This window comes from Lepisosteus platostomus, unplaced genomic scaffold, assembly GCF_059453375.1.
Source record: "Lepisosteus platostomus isolate fLepPlt1 unplaced genomic scaffold, fLepPlt1.hap1 Scaffold_63_H1, whole genome shotgun sequence".
NCBI classification, from domain to species: domain Eukaryota; kingdom Metazoa; phylum Chordata; class Actinopteri; order Semionotiformes; family Lepisosteidae; genus Lepisosteus; species Lepisosteus platostomus.
In genome coordinates, this window is record NW_028291678.1 from 200,001 (window position 1) to 217,008 (window position 17,008).

A 17,008-nucleotide genomic window follows, 5' to 3' on the forward strand; every position below is an offset into this window, starting at 1 on the left:
CGGGGCTCCGGCGTGTCGCACCTCACCTCACCTCGCCCTGCCCCCTCCTTGAATGTCTGCCGCTGGGCATGCCCCGCTCTCCTCCGCCTTATCTTATCGCGTGTGAGCACCGACAATGGCCACAATGCCGGGGAATGGCACCTGTAAAGTGTTAATTGGGGCACAGGAACAGCCCGTCTCGTCTCGGGGGGGCCGGCTTCAGAGACAATACAGCAAACACAGCGGGGCGGGGGAAGAAGACGACACCACACATGCGGGTACATTCAGCTCCGGCGGGAACGAGACATTTGTCGGTCTTTTCAAGTGCCGAGAGCCGAGCAATCCTTCACTTGTATCGTTTCTCCCCGGTGACTAGATCTGGCCCTGCGACTCTCGACCGGGCTCACCCCCGGGGCAGCCCAGCAGGTGTGAGCCTGGCCGGCACCCGGATGGGAGATTCCACCCCGGAAAAGCTCCGGTTGCTGCTGCTCCTGCAAGAGGTGTGACTGGGTCCAGTAGGGAGCGCTCACCCTGCGGGCTGTGTGGCTCTCTTACGCCCCAGCCTCCTGATGGCGACACTCTGCTGCACAAACAGAGGTCAAACCGAGGTCCCGACCCTCCTTGGCCATTAGGAAACCCCAGGGCGTCTCTCAAAAAGAGACGCCGGGGGTGTCCCTCTGGTGTTAGTGCTCCCCTTTACCCATCAGTCGGGGTCTCCTCCTAATCCCCGTCTCACCTGTAACAATCAATGACGAGGCCCCCCTGTCCGTGAGATTTAGTACTCGCGCAAGAGACCGGGGGCAGAGCGCGAACGCGGTCCCCCGCCCCCCACAAAGTGCGCGCTCCGGGTTCCCTCTCGGGGCCCTGCAACACAGCGGAAGGGCAGCGAGAAGGAGCCTCTTGCTCTGACGCCGCAAGGCCACAAGAGGGCGGAGGCGCCGCGCGCCCGGCCGACGTGTTGGACCGGTGCGCTTTACGTGCTGAAATAAACACGCGAAAGCCCCGAAATGTTTCCAGAGTGCTGTGCACTGGAGGTTTTTGTCTGGTGAAGACTTGCCTGGTGCTCCTCCGTGCAGATTGTTTGTCCTCCTCCAGTGCGGGACGAGCCAACACAAGGGAGCGCATTCGCCAACATCCAGGCACGCAATGCGATTTGGAAAGCAGCTCCTTTCCAAAGAGTTGCACACGAACGATCCTTCAGTCCCGCTCGGGGGGCACGGAACCCCCGCCACACACAGCTTCAAGTAGCGAGTCAGGCGCCGGGGCTTTCGCTTATGGCCACACCACCCTGAACACGCCCGATCTCGTCTGATCTCGGAAGCTAAGCAGCGTTGGGCCTGGTTAGTACTTGGATGGGAGACTGCCTGGGAATACCAGGTGCTGTAAGCTTTTGCTCTCCCGGCCAGCAGGGGTCGCCGTTGGTGCCGTAGGCTTTGGGAGGAAAACCTGCAGGATGGAAAGGTGATCTATAGCCTCATCTCTAGAGATGTTTTGTTGCTGTGGCATGTGTGTGACCCATATTCAAAAAAAAAAACCCGTCTGTAAAACGAATATCGAAGCTGCCTCTAAATCTGCAAATGAAGATGAGTCGATAAACCACTCGTTTTTCGTATAACTAGACATATATTCATTTGTTACCGATTTCATTCATTGAGCACGGATACAGTAGAGGTACAGCCATTCACTGTTTGACATGTCTGCACTGGTACAGAACCGAGCAATCAGAAAACGGGTGAAACTGTCTTTAGACTCAGCATACAGTACCGAGGCCCCCCATGACCAAATAAAGGCTAACCTCGATAATCAGCCTAAAGAACGCAGACTACAGCAAAACGACTGACTTTGAAAAGGGAATGAACGTCCGGAAGGAGTAGTGGAACTAGCTTGAGATGCTTCTCCGGACCCCTAACTAAAAGCCAGCGAGAACCAGCAGCGGCGTCCACTCCTGTCGAACCGGGATCCTTCCGCAGCCACGCAGCTCGTGGTGTCCTAACCCTCCCGTATCTGATTTTGGACCAAGCACATCAGGGGAGAGCGCGAACGCAGTCCCCCACTTCTAGAAATTATGCAGTCGAGATTCCCACATTTGGGGAATTCGCAGGGGTCAACACAGCCGGAGTGCAATGGCCGAGCCTCGCCCTGGGTGAACCTCCTTCTTGATCAAGGTATCTCCCCTGCCAGGTAAGTATGAGTTAAACAGGCCCCTGCAAGCGGCCCGCACCCACAGCACAAATCGCGCAGCCTAGGCCACCTCCTCGCCCCGCACGCCACCGCCTCCTGCTGGGCCCACTCTTTCACACACTCACACGCCACACTAACACTCAAAAGTGTGGGCAAAACGAGAAAACGAGCGCGCCGTTTCCTACACATCTGCAGTCGCCGTTGCGCATTCGCAGCATGTCCCGGGATGCAATTCGGCCTCATTTGCATAACTCCAGACCGGCAGATCGCCACGCAAGCTCGCGACGTGCGCCTGCCACACACCGAACAAACCTTTTCAGCAATTTCCAAAAAACGGGCCTGCTCGCCTGCCCACAAGGCTCCGTCTCTTACCTGCTCTCCAGAGCCTGCTGCCTTCTGTGCTTTTCTCTCGGCACCGCTGCAGTGCACACAACTCCTGCAGCGGGAGGGGGGGAGAAAGTTCCCGCGCTCCGCCGCAGGGAAGGCTCGCTCCGTGCGCACACGTCCTTTCGATGCCAGTCCAACAAGTGCTCCGCATTAGCTGCGTCGGGGCTCCGGCGTGTCGCACCTCACCTCACCTCGCACTGCCCCCTCCTTGAATGTCTGCCGCTGGGCATGCCCCGCTCTCCTCCGCCTTATCTTATCGCGTGTGAGCACCGACAATGGCCACAATGCCGGGGAATGGCACCTGTAAAGTGTTAATTGGGGCACAGGAACAGCCCGTCTCGTCTCGGGGGGGCCGGCTTCAGAGACAATACAGCAAACACAGCGGGGCGGGGGAAGAAGACGACACCACACATGCGGGTACATTCAGCTCCGGCGGGAACGAGACATTTGTCGGTCTTTTCAAGTGCCGAGAGCCGAGCAATCCTTCACTTGTATCGTTTCTCCCCAGTGACTAGATCTGGCCCTGCGACTCTCGACTGGGCTCACCCCCGGGGCAGCCCAGCAGGTGTGAGCCTGGCCGGCACCCGGATGGGAGATTCCACCCCGGAAAAGCTCCGGTTGCTGCTGCTCCTGCAAGAGGTGTGACTGGGACCAGTAGGGAGCGCTCACCCTGCGGGCTGTGTGGCTCTCTTACGCCCCAGCCTCCTGATGGCGACACTCTGCTGCACAAACAGGCGCCGTCCTTCGGGGGAGGCGTCAAACCGAGGTCCCGACCCTCCTTGGCCATTAGGAAACCCCAGGGCGTCTCTCAAAAAGAGACGCCAGGGGTGTCCCTCTGGTGTTAGTGCTCCCCTTTACCCATCAGTCGGGGTCTCCTCCTAATCCCCGTCTCACCTGTAACAATCAATGACGAGGCCCCCCTGTCCGTGAGATTTAGTACTCGCGCAAGAGACCGGGGGCAGAGCGCGAACGCGGTCCCCCGCCCCCCACAAAGTGCGCGCTCCGGGTTCCCTCTCGGGGCCCTGCAACACAGCGGAAGGGCAGCGAGAAGGAGCCTCTTGCTCTGACGCCGCAAGGCCACAAGAGGGCGGAGGCGCCGCGCGCCCGGCCGACGTGTTGGACCGGTGCGCTTTACGTGCTGAAATAAACACGCGAAAGCCCCGAAATGTTTCCAGAGTGCTGTGCACTGGAGGTTTTTGTCTGGTGAAGACTTGCCTGGTGCTCCTCCGTGCAGATTGTTTGTCCTCCTCCAGTGCGGGACGAGCCAACACAAGGGAGCGCATTCGCCAACATCCAGGTACGCAATGCGATTTGGAAAGCAGCTCCTTTCCAAAGAGTGGCACACGAACGATCCTTCAGTCCCGCTCGGGGAGCACGGAACCCCCGCCACACACAGCTTCAAGTAGCGAGTCAGGCGCTGAGGCTTTCGCTTACGGCCACACCACCCTGAACACGCCCGATCTCGTCTGATCTTGGAAGCTAAGCAGCGTCGGGCCTGGTTAGTACTTGGATGGGAGACTGCCTGGGAATACCAGGTGCTGTAAGCTTTTGCTCTCCCGGCCAGCAGGGGTCGCCGTTGGTGCCGTAGGCTTTGGGAGGAAAACCTGCAGGATGGAAAGGTGATCTATAGCCTCATCTCTAGAGATGTTTTGTTGCTGTGGCATGTGTGTGACCCATATTCAAAAAAAAAACCCGTCTGTAAAACGAATATCGAAGCTGCCTCTAAATCTGCAAATGAAGATGAGTCGATAAACCACTCGTTTTTCGTATAACTAGACATATATTCATTTGTTACCGATTTCATTCATTGAGCACGGATACAATAGAGGTACAGCCATTCACTGTTTGACATGTCTGCACTGGTACAGAACCGAGCAATCAGAAAACGGGTGAAACTGTCTTTAGACTCAGCATACAGTACCGAGGCCCCCCATGACCAAATAAAGGCTAACCTCGATAATCAGCCTAAAGAACGCAGACTACAGCAAAACGACTGACTTTGAAAAGGGAATGAACGTCCGGAAGGAGTAGTGGAACTAGCTTGAGATGCTTCTCCGGACCCCTAACTAAAAGCCAGCGAGAACCAGCAGCGGCGTCGACTCCTTTCGAACCGGGATCCTTCCGCAGCCACGCAGCTCGTGGTGTCCTAACCCTCCCGTATCTGATTTTGGACCAAGCACATCAGGGGAGAAAGCGAACGCAGTCCCCCACTACCAGAAATTATGATTCCCACATTTGGGGAATTCGCAGGGGTCAGCACAGCCGGAGTGCAATGGCCGAGCCTCGCCCTGGGTGAACCGATTTCGATTTTTAAGAACTTTATTTTCTTTTCACAAAAAAATACAGGACATCACAAATCAGAAAGCTTTACATTAATATACATACTTAAAACAGTATATATGATCACATCTCATTACATTTTGACACGGTAACAGTTACATAGCAACAATTTTCTTTTTTTCTGGTGCAAATCACATTCTTTACTTAAACTTGATAATGTTTTTCACAGTTTCTTGAGATATTGACCTATGCTCTCTATTTCCCACAGATTTTCTGCTTCCTCCCTCCCTTCTCTCCACAGATCTCTGAGGTAATAGTTCTCTCGGGTGATGAACAGGGCCAGGCTACCTGCTGCCTTGACTGGGATCTTGATGCCTTTGAACAGCCCCATGTTCCTCACTCTCCACAGGGCAACTTTCCCACTGTTCACCACGGCCCAGATCCTGTCAAACACGTCAGGAGGAAGTTTGACAGGAGAGATGCCGTATATGACGAAAGCAGCGGTCAGGGTAAATTGGGGCGAGAGAGCCAGCAACCAATCTTCAAACTGTGCCCAGAAGGCCTAAGCAAAAAAGCAGGACCACAGGAGATGGGATACAGTCTCCTCCTCGCCGCAGCCCACCCTAACGCAGCGAGTGCTGGGGGTGAGGCCCCTACGGTACAAGAAAGTTCGTACCGGTAAGCACTGGTGGACGACACTCCAGGCTAAATCTCTGTGAATGTTGCACAGAAACTTAGAGGATGTGTGTTTCCACACCTTCCTTGTTTGGGCTGATGTTAAAATGCCCACATGGGTCTGCCTATTGTTCTGGGGTGCAACGAAATCTTCCAGTTTTTGGACGCTGACATCTCGGAGGGGAATATGGCCAATTGGGTGAGATCTTAGAAAACTTTTAACTGTCCCATAAATTGCAGGGCATGTGTCAGAGAGTGGGACGTCCAGCTTGGGTCTGACACCCCACACTCTGAACACCTCCCTACCTACCCAGAGCCTGGAAAAATAAGTCCAGGTACGCGCTGCAGGTGCTGTTGCAAAGCCTCTCAGCACAGAGGCCAGGAAAATGCACAGCAGCTTCGTAGCAATATCTGGGACAGACTTCCCCCCTGAGGGTAGCGGCCTGTACATTATTTCCCTTCTGAGTCTTTCCTGCTTCCCACCCCATAGAAATTGAAACATCAATCTCCTCATCACCGCCGCAACACGGTGTGGGATTGGGAAGGTAGAAGCCAGAAAATTCAAGACAGGCAAGAGCTCGGCTTTGATGACCAGCACCTTCCCTGTCATGGTGAGGTCTCGGTCCTTCCATTGCATCAGTTTTTTGTTTAAGATTGGCAATTTGTTCTGCCAATTTACTGTTCCCATCTCTTCTCCAAAATACACCCCCAGGACCTTAATTCTCTTCTCTTGCAGCCTGAGATCATGTCCTTCTTTTGGCTCCCTCCAGTTCTGATAAAAAATCTCACTCTTAGATTTGTTAATTTTTGCGGAGGAAGCCAAAGAGAAACGATCACAGCACTGCAGAGCTCTGCTAATTGAGGCATTGTCAGAGAGGAGCAGGGTGACGTCATCCATGTATAGAGATGTCTTTACCTCTCCTCCCCCACTTCCAGGCACTGGTATCCCATTAATGGCCTGATCCTGGCGCAAGGCACAGGCTAAGGGCTCCATAGCCAAAACGCATAACAAGGGGGATAATGGGCAGCCCTGCCTCACCCCTGAACAGACTTCAAAGGGGCGTGATCTATTGCCATTAACCATGACTCTGCTGTTGCTACCTGTGTACAGCAGGTTAATCCACTTTCTCATGATGGGGCCAAACTTCATGTGCTCAAGTCCCGATGTTAAGTACTGCCGGTTTAGGCGGTCAAAGGCCTTTTCTAGGTCTACACCTAAAATGCAAAGAGGGAGGGAGCGATCCTCAGAGTACAGACAGACATCCCTCAACAAGGCCAGGTTGTCGCTCATCAGGCGTCCTGCTATCCCACAAGTCTGTTCTTTCCCTACCAGTGAGGCCACTACATTTTGTAGGTGCAGGAAAAGGGCTTTGGACAGGATCTTAGTGTCCACGCCTAACAGGCTGAGGGGTCTCCAGTTCTTTATGTCATTTTTTGCTCCTTTCTTAAACAAGAGAGAGATAGTGCCTTCTCTTAAGGAGTCAGGCAGCAATTCTGTCTTATATCTTTCCTCGAATAGGACCAGTAGCGGATCCTGAAGCAGATCCCAAAAGGTGCAATAAAATTCTTTAGGGAGCCCGTCAGCACCTGGAGTTTTCCCCTTCTGTAAGCTCTCCATAGCCTGTCTCAGCTCTTCTACTGTCAAATCCCTCTCAAGTACTTCCCTATCTTCTTCACTCAAAACGTTTTCTAGCTTTGAGGTAAAAAAATGAATTTCTTCATCCTTTACCTCTGTAGAGCTGTACAGTCTTGAGTAGAAGGCCTTGGTGCAGGAGAGGATAGCACTCGGCTCTGTTCTCTCTCGTCCCTCCTCATCAACTACACTTTCCATGACAGACTTGGAGGCTACCACTTTCCTGAAAAAGAAGCGAGTACACTTCTCATTTTCTTCCAAGAACTGCACTCTGCCTCTTAACAGCACTCCTCGACTACTTTCTTCGGCTATGCTCCGGATGTCCTTTTTTAAAAGGGTGATATCCTCGAGCACATCGAAGCCACTGTGCAGCATCGTGTAGAGACGCTGCAGCTGCCTCTGTTTCCTGGCTAGCACTCCTCTCCGTCTGGCAGCAGCCTTCCTTCCCTCAGCCATGAAAAAGGTCTTTGTCCTCATCTTCACCTCCTCCCACCACTCTCCTACTGACCCGTACAGACACTGCAAGGACAGCCACTGTGATAGTTTCTCCTTGTAGCGGGATACTACCCCCTCGTTCTCTAGCAGCTTTGTGTTGAGTTTCCAGAGGCCTGGGCCAAAGACAGTCCCGCCCTGGAGTTCCACTCTACACCCTAAAGCCTGATGATCTGAGAAGAAGACAGGCTGAAGAGTGACCCCAACAACTTTCACTCTCTCTGAGACAAAGCAATAGTCAATTCTGGAGCTGCTATTCCTCCCTGACCATGCATATCCTGCTGTTGTGGGATATATACATCTATATGTGTCTGAGAGTTTAAAGTCTTGAACTAAGTTTTGCAGGGCCAGTGAGCTGGAATCCAATTTTATCGGAGAGCTAGACTGCCTGTCTGTGTGCTCTAAGATACAATTAAAATCCCCTCCCACTATCACGTCTGTGCTACTTAACAATAGGGGAGAGAGTGCCTTGAGTAGCTCCACCCTTCCTCCCACGTCAGTAGGACAATACACATTGATTAGCCGCAGGTTAACGGTCCCCCATTCCACATCCACACACAGCAACCTGCCATCTATGACCCTCTGAATACTTTTCAATTTGAAAGCCCATCCTTTGAAAAGAATGGCCACGCCAGAGGCTCTGTTGTTATTGTCCCCTGACCAAACAGAAGGCCCTTTATCCCACCTATCTTCAAAGCTTTTATACCTCTCTTGATAGGCTAAAGCACACTCCTGCAACATCAACACATCTCCCTCTCTCTGCTGGAGGTAATCAAAGACACACTGACATTTAACTCCGTCATTGATACCTCTGGTGTTAAGAGAAATTATGTTTAGAGCCATATTACATAAGAAAGTGGAACCAGTCTTTACAAAACACATTTCTCTTCGGTCTCACCTGTTACCTTCTTCTTTTTCTTTTTCTTCTTACCAATTTCCTGCCAGCCATCCTCTGAATGAGCCTTCATCAGGGTGGCAGCAGTAAAAGCATTCACGGAGTCCATTTCAAGGAAGGGGGTAGAGGGAGGGGTGGAGGGGTTCCAGCTGTCCCCATCGCCATTCTCTCCTTCCTCCTCGCTCGGGGAGAAAACAGAGTCATTTTTCCTTTTCCTCAAGTCCAGCTCCTGGGAGCACTGAGGGGAAAGGGGTGCAGCCGATGCACCAGTCTCCTCTTCCCCCTCACCCACCAGCTGTTGCAGATCCTCCGTGATGGACTGGATGGAGGAGAGGAGGGCATCTGTAGCACTTGCAGAGTCTGAGAAAAGCAGCTCCGCTGAATCCTGGGTATCGTCGCTGGACCCGCTCCACCGGGGGGCCCCACACTGGCCCTCGTTCTGAGGAGCAGGAGTGGGGGAGGGGTCCTCGCTGTTCTCGGGGGTTTTCAAACCCTCGTGCTTGTCTGGTGCAGTCTGCGGTTGTGGGAGCGTAGTGGATTTCTCTTCCACCGGCCCCGGAGCCACAGCAGGACTGATCCTGGCTGGAGGCTGAGACTCTTTGTCCAACAAGGGTTCTTTGTTTGACTTGTTGTTTGCTTTGGCTTTTCGGGCCGGTTTGGCTGAAACAAGCACTGCCTCATCCTTTCTCATTTTGAGTTTATTGGCGTAGGCGTGAGGGCAGTTCTTAAAAACGTGTCCTTCCGAGCCACATAAATTGCACTTTGGCAGCATTGAACAGTCAGAGGCTAAATGTCCCTGTTTGCCACAGGACTTGCAGCATTTCACAGTGCAGGAAGATGCCAGGTGTCCCACAGCACCACAGCGCCGACACACCTTTGGTTGTCCCACATAAAAAACATAGCCATTGCAGGCGCCCAGCCGGATTGTAGAGGGCAGGTGCCTTAAGCCTCCATTTACATTGTCCGGTAGTAAGCGAACCTCGAATTTCCTTGCTCCTGTTTTTATACCGTCAACATCTCTAACCTCAGTTCCATGGTGGACGGTGCAGTACTGGTTAAGCCAGGTGTGAATGTCCTCCGTCTTTGCCAGTTCCGAGAACATAACAACATGCACCGTTTTCCTCTCTCTCTGTGTCAGAGGCTGCAAGTTGATCTTCTCAAGTGCAGGAACTTTCCCTCTTTTTGCCTCAAACACATCCACGCATTGTTCAAACAGAGGATAGGTACCAAATACAACCTCAAATGCTTTCTGACCTGGGAGAGCAAAGATGAAATCCAAGTGCCGAGGTTCAAAGCCAAGTTCCTTCTGTAACACTTTTCTGCTGAACTGCATACGATCCATGAACAGGTCATCCAAAAGCTCAAAACGTACAGCATTCTTGCGGGATCCAAAGGTTGCCATCTCAAACTGCAAAACAAACACTGCTTCCACAAAACAAGAAAACAATCCAACTACTCCAACTACAGGCTGATCAAGGTATCTCCCCTGCCAGGTAAGCCGAGAGCCGCAGGCGATGAGCCCGGAGCTGAACGGGCCCCACTGGCTCGTTTGTAAGGCCAGGTGCATTGCCAACCACGACCGGCAGGGCAGAGGCCTTGAAGGCAGCCTGGGCTCCTGCAGCTGTCCAGCCACGCACTCTGGTTTCTCTTCATCTCGTACAAATCTTTTGCCTTTTACTAAAGATTTCCATGAAGAGGAGCATGAATGAGTTCCATACAATTTTTGTGCTTTCCTGCCTTCGGGTGGGGCGCAGCTGGGCTGGTCAAAGAGAGAAAACAAAACCGCTCACAATCACTCTTATTACTGCGACTGTGGCCGTCTGCTCTGCGAGTCCTCGGTCTCCGCCTGTCTGATTGGTGCTCTTTTCTTTGGGGGGCGGGAAGTGTCCGGCCGCAAATATGAAGCGTTACAGCAACGACATGCCATGAGACGATTGATAACGATTTCCATAGGATCCACGCGGTTGCCTGGCAACCGTCAGCTTTGCGCAGTGGCAGTATCGTAGCCTGTGAGGTTTAGCCGATGCGCGATTATTGCTAGTTGAAAACTTTTCCCAATACCCCGCTTCCGCCGGTTTGCAATACAATCGGCGAAAGCAATTCTTGACAGTCTCGTCAGAGACTGAGCAAGGTGTTTAAAGACAGATTTTGTCATGGTAACATCATGGTAGAAAGAAACAAGCTTGTTACGTCTCAACAGAAACACTCTTTAGCTCTTTCAGCGTTATGCAGAGAACAGCGTCTGTCGAGATCACTTTTGAGTCAGCGCGAAACGCCGTGTGCTGTCAGTTTGATTTCATATTGCTCGTAGCGGCGCCCGGCTTTTGTCTGTCAAACGTTAGGTTGCCCTTCTTCATGCTGCATCGTCGGCATGAGTGGAGCTTTTTAAACGTCTGTACTTACTGCGCCTCATAAGAAATCGTTTGTCCCCGTTCAAAACAGATTGTGCGATGTCCTGCAGCGTTCGCAAAGCAAACCTTTGACAGTTTGAAAGAGGAATTTATTCTGCTTCCTGTGCGTGCAGTAGTTACAAAGTTGAACGTCTTTACACGACCTGCCGCAGATCTTACAAACGAGCCAGTGGGGCCCGTTCAGCTCGGGGCTCATCGCCTGCGGCTCACGGCTTGCGAGTGTGCCCAATCCGTGCGATAACTCGGAAAACACCCGGCCACACTGTGCCGGAAACGACGCACTCTGGGAAGCCGCTATGCAAAGCGAGGTCCCAACATCCCCTGCGGCCGGACACTTCCCGCCCCCCAAAGAAAAGAGCGCCAATCAGACGGCCGGAGACCGAGGACTCGCGGAGCAGACGGCCACAATCGCCATAACAAGACCGATTGCGAGCGTTTTTGTTTTCTCTCTTTGACCAGCCCAACTGCGCCCCACCCGAAAGCAGAGAAGCACAAATATTGCATGGAACTCATTCATGCTTCTCTCCGCGGGAATCTTTACTAAAAGGCGAAAGATTTGTACGAAATGAAGAGAAACCAGAGTGCGTGGCTGCACAGCTGCAGGAGCCCAGTCCGCCTTCAAAGCCTCTGCGCTGCCGGTCGTGGTTTGCAATGCACCTGGCCTTACAAACGAGCCAGTGGGGCCCGTTCAGCTCCGGGCTCATCGCCTGCGGCTCTCAGCTTGCGGCCGTGCCCAATCCATGCAATAACTCGGAAAACACCCAGCCACACTGTGCCGGAAACGACGCACTCTGGGAAGCCGCTATGCAAAGCGAGGTCCCAAGATCCCCTGCGGCCGGACACTTCCCGCCCCCCAAAGAAAAGAGCGCCAATCAGACAGCCGGAGACCGAGGACTCGCGGAGCAGACGGCCACAATTGCCATAACAAGAGTGATTGCGAACGTTTTTGTTTTCTCTCTTTGACCAGCCAGGCTGCGCCCCACCCGAAGGCAGGGAAGCACAAAAATTGCATGGAACTTATTCATGCTCCTCTCCACGGAAATCTTTAATAAAAGGCGAAAGATTTGTACGAGATGAAGAGAAACCAGAGTGCGTGGCTGCACAGCTGCAGGAGCCCAGACCGCCTTCAAAGCCTCTGCGCTGCCGGTCGTGGTTGGCAATGCACCTGGCCTTACAAACTAGCCAGTGGGGCCCGTTCAGCCCCGGGCTCATCGCCTGCGGCTCTCGGCTTGTGGGCGTGCCCAATCCGTGCGATAACTCGGAAAACACCCGGCCACACTGTGTCGGAAACAACGCACTGTAAGGCACCTTGAAGCGTGCACCCCCAACATTCTTCTTTGCACATCTGTGAAAGGTAAACTCTTGAGCAAACTCTGAACCAGCTCTAAGGAAACTAATCCGATTAGACGTTACTTTGACTCATCCTTTAAGGGACCCTTTATAATTGGAGAAATCAATGATTTCGAATGAATTCTGTATGCGTCAAAAGACAGCTATACACAGAAAACATGCAGGACACTGCTCATGATGTTTCCCGAGCCGAAACACAGTGCGTTTTTCCAAGCCATCTGACAAAGCCCGCCCACTGAAAACTGCAGCAGATCGTGTAAAGACGTTCAACTTTGTAACTACTGCACGCACAGGAAGCAGAATAAATTCCTCTTTTCAAACTGTCAAAGGTTTGCTTTGCGAACGCTGCAGGACATCGCAAAATCTCTTTTGAACGGGGACAAACGATTTCTTATGGGGCGCAGTAAGTACAGACGTTTAAAAAGCTCCACTCATGCCGACGATGCAGCATGAAGAAGCGCAACCTAACGTTTGACAGACAAAAGCCGGGCGCCGCTACGAGCAATATGAAATCAAACTGACAGCACACGGCGTTTCGCGCTGACTCAAAAGTGATCTCGACAGACGCTGTTCTCTGCATAACACTGAAAGAGCTAAAGAGCGTTTCTGTTGAGACGTAACCCAGTGGGCAAAAGATGTATAATATACGTCTATTAAACGCATACCTTAGACGTCTAAATGTGGTCTGCAATTCGTCTAGAATGAAATTCTAATATACGTCTATTGTTATACGTCAATTATACGTCTATGATTAGATGTTCATTATACGTAAATGGTTGGAGTTCTATTATACGGATAAATTTAGAGGACTATTATACATATATGGTAGGAGTTCCGGATAACTTTAGAGGACTATTCTACGTATATGGTTGGAGGTCTATTATACGGATAACTTTAGAGGTCTATTATACGTATATGGTTGGAGGTCTATTATACGGATAACTTTAGAGGTCTATTATATGTATATGGTTAGAGGTCTATTATACGGATAACTTTAGAGGTCTATTATACGTATATGGGTAGAGGTCTATTATACATCAAAGTTAGGTTTTACAGGTGTAGAAACTAGTAAATCAACCCAATGATTTGGTTTAGAAATTTATTCTGAAAATACACATTCACACCTGAAAAATATGTATTTCAAATTATACATTGTATACAATCAATCAACAATCAACATATGGGCAATAATCATAAAAAACACAACTAGTCTTAAACTTCAGCTACAAATTCTGGTAATATGGCAATATACAGTATAGTAACGGCAAACACAAACTAATTACATTAACACACTAACTCAAAACCACATTTTGATTCAAATATACATTTTAAAATGTACAACTTCTATATTTCCAAGAAAAAAAATATTACAATGGAAGTTAAGACGATTTTTGTCCACTATTTGCAAACCCTGTGTAATTGTCCTAACAGTTAGAACCAAAAACCTAGTATTTTCAGTGTCCAGATCTCCTGGCCCCCTGCCTTGCATATGCATTCTTCAAGTAACACATTGCGTGCTCCTTTATTTTTTTCTGCTGATTTAGGGCGGGACTTCAGCACCGCAGCTAGGAGAAAATTATATAATATTACTTCCCAAATTAATGATGATTAATATCTTCTTTAGTATAATCTAAAAAATGAACGGTTTACTAAGCTCAAAGCTGAAATAAATGTATAAAATTTGGCTTGCATCATAGAAGTTGAGCAATAAAGTCTGTCCTAATTAAAGAGTACCCAAAGTTTGAAAGTACAACATAGAATAAGAATAGAGAAACGGCAGAACGATTTAGTGTCATCTTCCCCATTCACACCATTCCCCATTTCGAATGAATTCTGTATGCGTTAAAAGACAGCTATACACAGAAAACATGCAGGACACTGCTCACGATGTTTGCCGAGCCGAAACACAGTGCGTTTTTCCAAGCCATTTGACAACGCCCGCCCACTGAAAACTGCAGCAGATCGTGTAAAGACGTTCAACTTTGTAACTACTGCACGCACAGGAAGCAGAATAAATTCCTCTTTTCAAACTGTCAAAGGTTTGCTTTGCGAACGCTGCAGGACATCGCACAACCTCTTTTGAATGGGGACAAACGATTTCTTATGGGGCGCAGTAAGTACAGACGTTTAAAAAGCTCCACTATTTTTATGTGCCATTTTTTGCTTATTCACTTACTATTTTAATCAAAATAATATTAAGAAAGATCTGTATGTATTCAGATAGTATTATTATTGTTCATACTTACTCGTCAAAAGAGGATTGCTGAGATATTTGCGGATATACTTCTACGTTTGAAAAACGTGTCCAAAATGGTGACCAACGAATACTAGCAATGCATTGTGGTATATAACCGGAAAATATGCTGGGTTCGATATTTTCTCAATGTATGCGTTTATTAATGTTGTCGATATTATGGTTGAAATTTAACATTGATAATACATCGCGGCTATGTGCCCCCTGCTATGAGCTGATGTGCAATTTTAACGCATGCAGTTAGTAAGGATCGGTCACTGTTGTATGGTATTATATACAGTATAATGACATTATGGAATAGGATGGGGACAGGCCTGGCATCACGGGGGGAGGGAGGAATGTCGCCCCTTCAGTTTTGGGCAAAAAGATGTACCTAACTTACCTAGGAGTATACGGCACTCTGCACAGTGTACGAAGTAATTTTCGCAGTAATTAATTTATTATATTTACTATATTTATTATACACGTGTAAATTAATTACTGCGAAAATAATTTACTTCGTACACTGTGCAGAGTGCCGTATACTCCTAGTTGCGGCACACACGATACATACAGTAAAAAGCCTCAGGCACTGTGTTAGATGTGTTTTCGACGTTATATATGCGTTTATTAATGTCGTCGATTTTACGGTTGCAATTCGACTTTGATTATACGTCGAGGCGACGTATATATACGTATAGCCGTATTTTCGCCGTTAATATACGTATATTCGACGAATCAGTGCCCACTGGGTAAACTCTTCAGCAAACTCTGAACCAGCTCTAAGGAAACTAATCCGATTAGACGTTACTTTGACTCATCTTTTTACGCTAGGGTTAGGGTTAGCATTCCCACGCTACTTAGACACTTTGTTTACGCTCAGTGCTTGATTTTGGGAACTTCAGGACGAGTGGGAATTTTCTCCTATCTGTCAATTCTGTTTTGTTTTGGAGACTCTTGGCTGCCTATGTTGTACAGTGCAGCGTGAAGGAAACATTTTCCAAAACTGTGTCAGCTCAAAAGTTGTAAGAAAACCTCTCCAGCTGCTTTAACTCTCTTCATTTTTGTCATTTAATGAGACACTCGATGTATAACTGGAGCCTCACATATGCAAATGGTGAGGCTCCAGTTCGACACCCAGTTCAATACCACTTTACAGTAAATGACAAAAGCATGGCAGACTGTGCCGGACCGGCAGATTACTTCAGCTTATTTTTACCATATTAAACAATGGAAATCCAACCACTTGCATTTGTGACACTTGATTTTGGCTGCACCTAAGACACTCTTAAATCTTCAAACACATTTCTCTTCTCCCGCAACACTCTTGTCTGTCGGCGCTATGTGGCAGCGTAGCATGACAACCCATCTCACCACGGAAAGGAACCTAACAGCTTTGGTAAGAGAGGAGAAAAGGACCTGGCCCGTACGCGGCTCAAACCCGCAACCTTGGCGTTACTAGCACCACCATCTAACCAACTGAGCTAACCGACCTCACAACAGTGGTCCTCTCTGTGCTGCAAAAAATCAAGCTCAGGGAATTTCTTTTGTCCTTTGAATAGAAAGCCGTGTAATTCAGTGTACGGGCTTTCTCGTGCAGTTTCATAGTTCTTGTAACCCAAATCCTACACTGGCCTGAAGTGCCCCCCCATTTCACAGCATTTTTCATCTGATTTAAAATGTACCTAAAGGAGAAGCATTATTGAAGACCATCAATTACCAAGAGCTTTTGTCAAAGGTTTTGGTGGTCATTTTTAATGACCACAGAGCACTATGACCTCGGTTTTACATCTCATCCAAAAGACAGCGCCCTTTTTCCAACACAGCTTCTCCATCACTATATTGGGACATTGGGACCCGTACAGACCTCAGAGTGAGCGCCCATTAACACCACTTCCAGCTGGAAGCTTTGTTTTTCCCTGTAGCTCACCCTCATCCTGGTACTGACCTGGCTCACACCTGCTTAGCTTCAGTGGGTTTTCAGTTGCGAGTTGCAAAAGTTGGGATACAAGTGTAGCGGCAATGCTTGTTAATAAGACAGAATTAAGCGTTGGTATGCTGTCCTAAATGAAGCCCCATCTCACCCCCCATCTCTGTGGTGCAGCCACAGAGAAAGTATTCATGCAGACTGATTTAAGTTGTTTTCTTTTGATAGGGAACAGCTCCCAGACAGAGATGCACTTAGCTAAGCCTGGCTATCATGATCAATGGTCATCCATTGGCGCCTATCTGTCTAGGGAGTGCTGAATGGACATCTGGACTGCATTCTTAAGTGTCAAGAGTAAGTGACTTATATCTCACCTTGACCAACCAATCAGGGACTGGCAGGGCGTGGTAATACCACGTGGGTCTCCAATGCCCGCCAAACTCTCAACCAATCAGCACACATCTGTGTCTTGGTCAAAAAGGGAGCGCAAGCTCAGATCGGGGCTCTCCTTGGCCATTTTCGCGCATCCTCAGAGACAATCACGTGACAACTGCTGTTGTCTGCA

The 17,008-nt window shown here is 49.6% G+C and overlaps 7 non-coding genes across 7 annotated transcripts; 4 read left to right on the forward strand and 3 right to left on the reverse strand.

Moving 5' to 3' along the window:
* Window positions 1–1,249: 1,249 nt before the first annotated feature.
* On the forward strand, window positions 1,250–1,368 carry LOC148632258 (5S ribosomal RNA). The gene has a single exon (XR_015934431.1). It is a non-coding gene; the product is annotated as a 5S ribosomal RNA (ribosomal RNA).
* Window positions 1,369–2,004: 636 nt separating this feature from the next.
* Window positions 2,005–2,168, reverse strand: LOC148632259 (U1 spliceosomal RNA). The gene has a single exon (XR_015934415.1). It is a non-coding gene; the product is annotated as a U1 spliceosomal RNA (small nuclear RNA).
* A 1,807-nt stretch (window positions 2,169–3,975) lies between these two features.
* On the forward strand, window positions 3,976–4,094 carry LOC148632260 (5S ribosomal RNA). Its single transcript, XR_015934433.1, has one exon. It is a non-coding gene; the product is annotated as a 5S ribosomal RNA (ribosomal RNA).
* Window positions 4,095–10,155: 6,061 nt separating this feature from the next.
* LOC148632261 (U5 spliceosomal RNA) lies at window positions 10,156–10,269 on the forward strand. Its single transcript, XR_015934371.1, has one exon. It is a non-coding gene; the product is annotated as a U5 spliceosomal RNA (small nuclear RNA).
* A 233-nt stretch (window positions 10,270–10,502) lies between these two features.
* Window positions 10,503–10,644, forward strand: LOC148632262 (U4 spliceosomal RNA). Its single transcript, XR_015934402.1, has one exon. It is a non-coding gene; the product is annotated as a U4 spliceosomal RNA (small nuclear RNA).
* Window positions 10,645–11,401: 757 nt separating this feature from the next.
* Window positions 11,402–11,518, reverse strand: LOC148632263 (U5 spliceosomal RNA). Its single transcript, XR_015934389.1, has one exon. It is a non-coding gene; the product is annotated as a U5 spliceosomal RNA (small nuclear RNA).
* A 391-nt stretch (window positions 11,519–11,909) lies between these two features.
* Window positions 11,910–12,026, reverse strand: LOC148632264 (U5 spliceosomal RNA). Its single transcript, XR_015934380.1, has one exon. It is a non-coding gene; the product is annotated as a U5 spliceosomal RNA (small nuclear RNA).
* Between the last annotated feature and the right edge of the window lie 4,982 nt (window positions 12,027–17,008).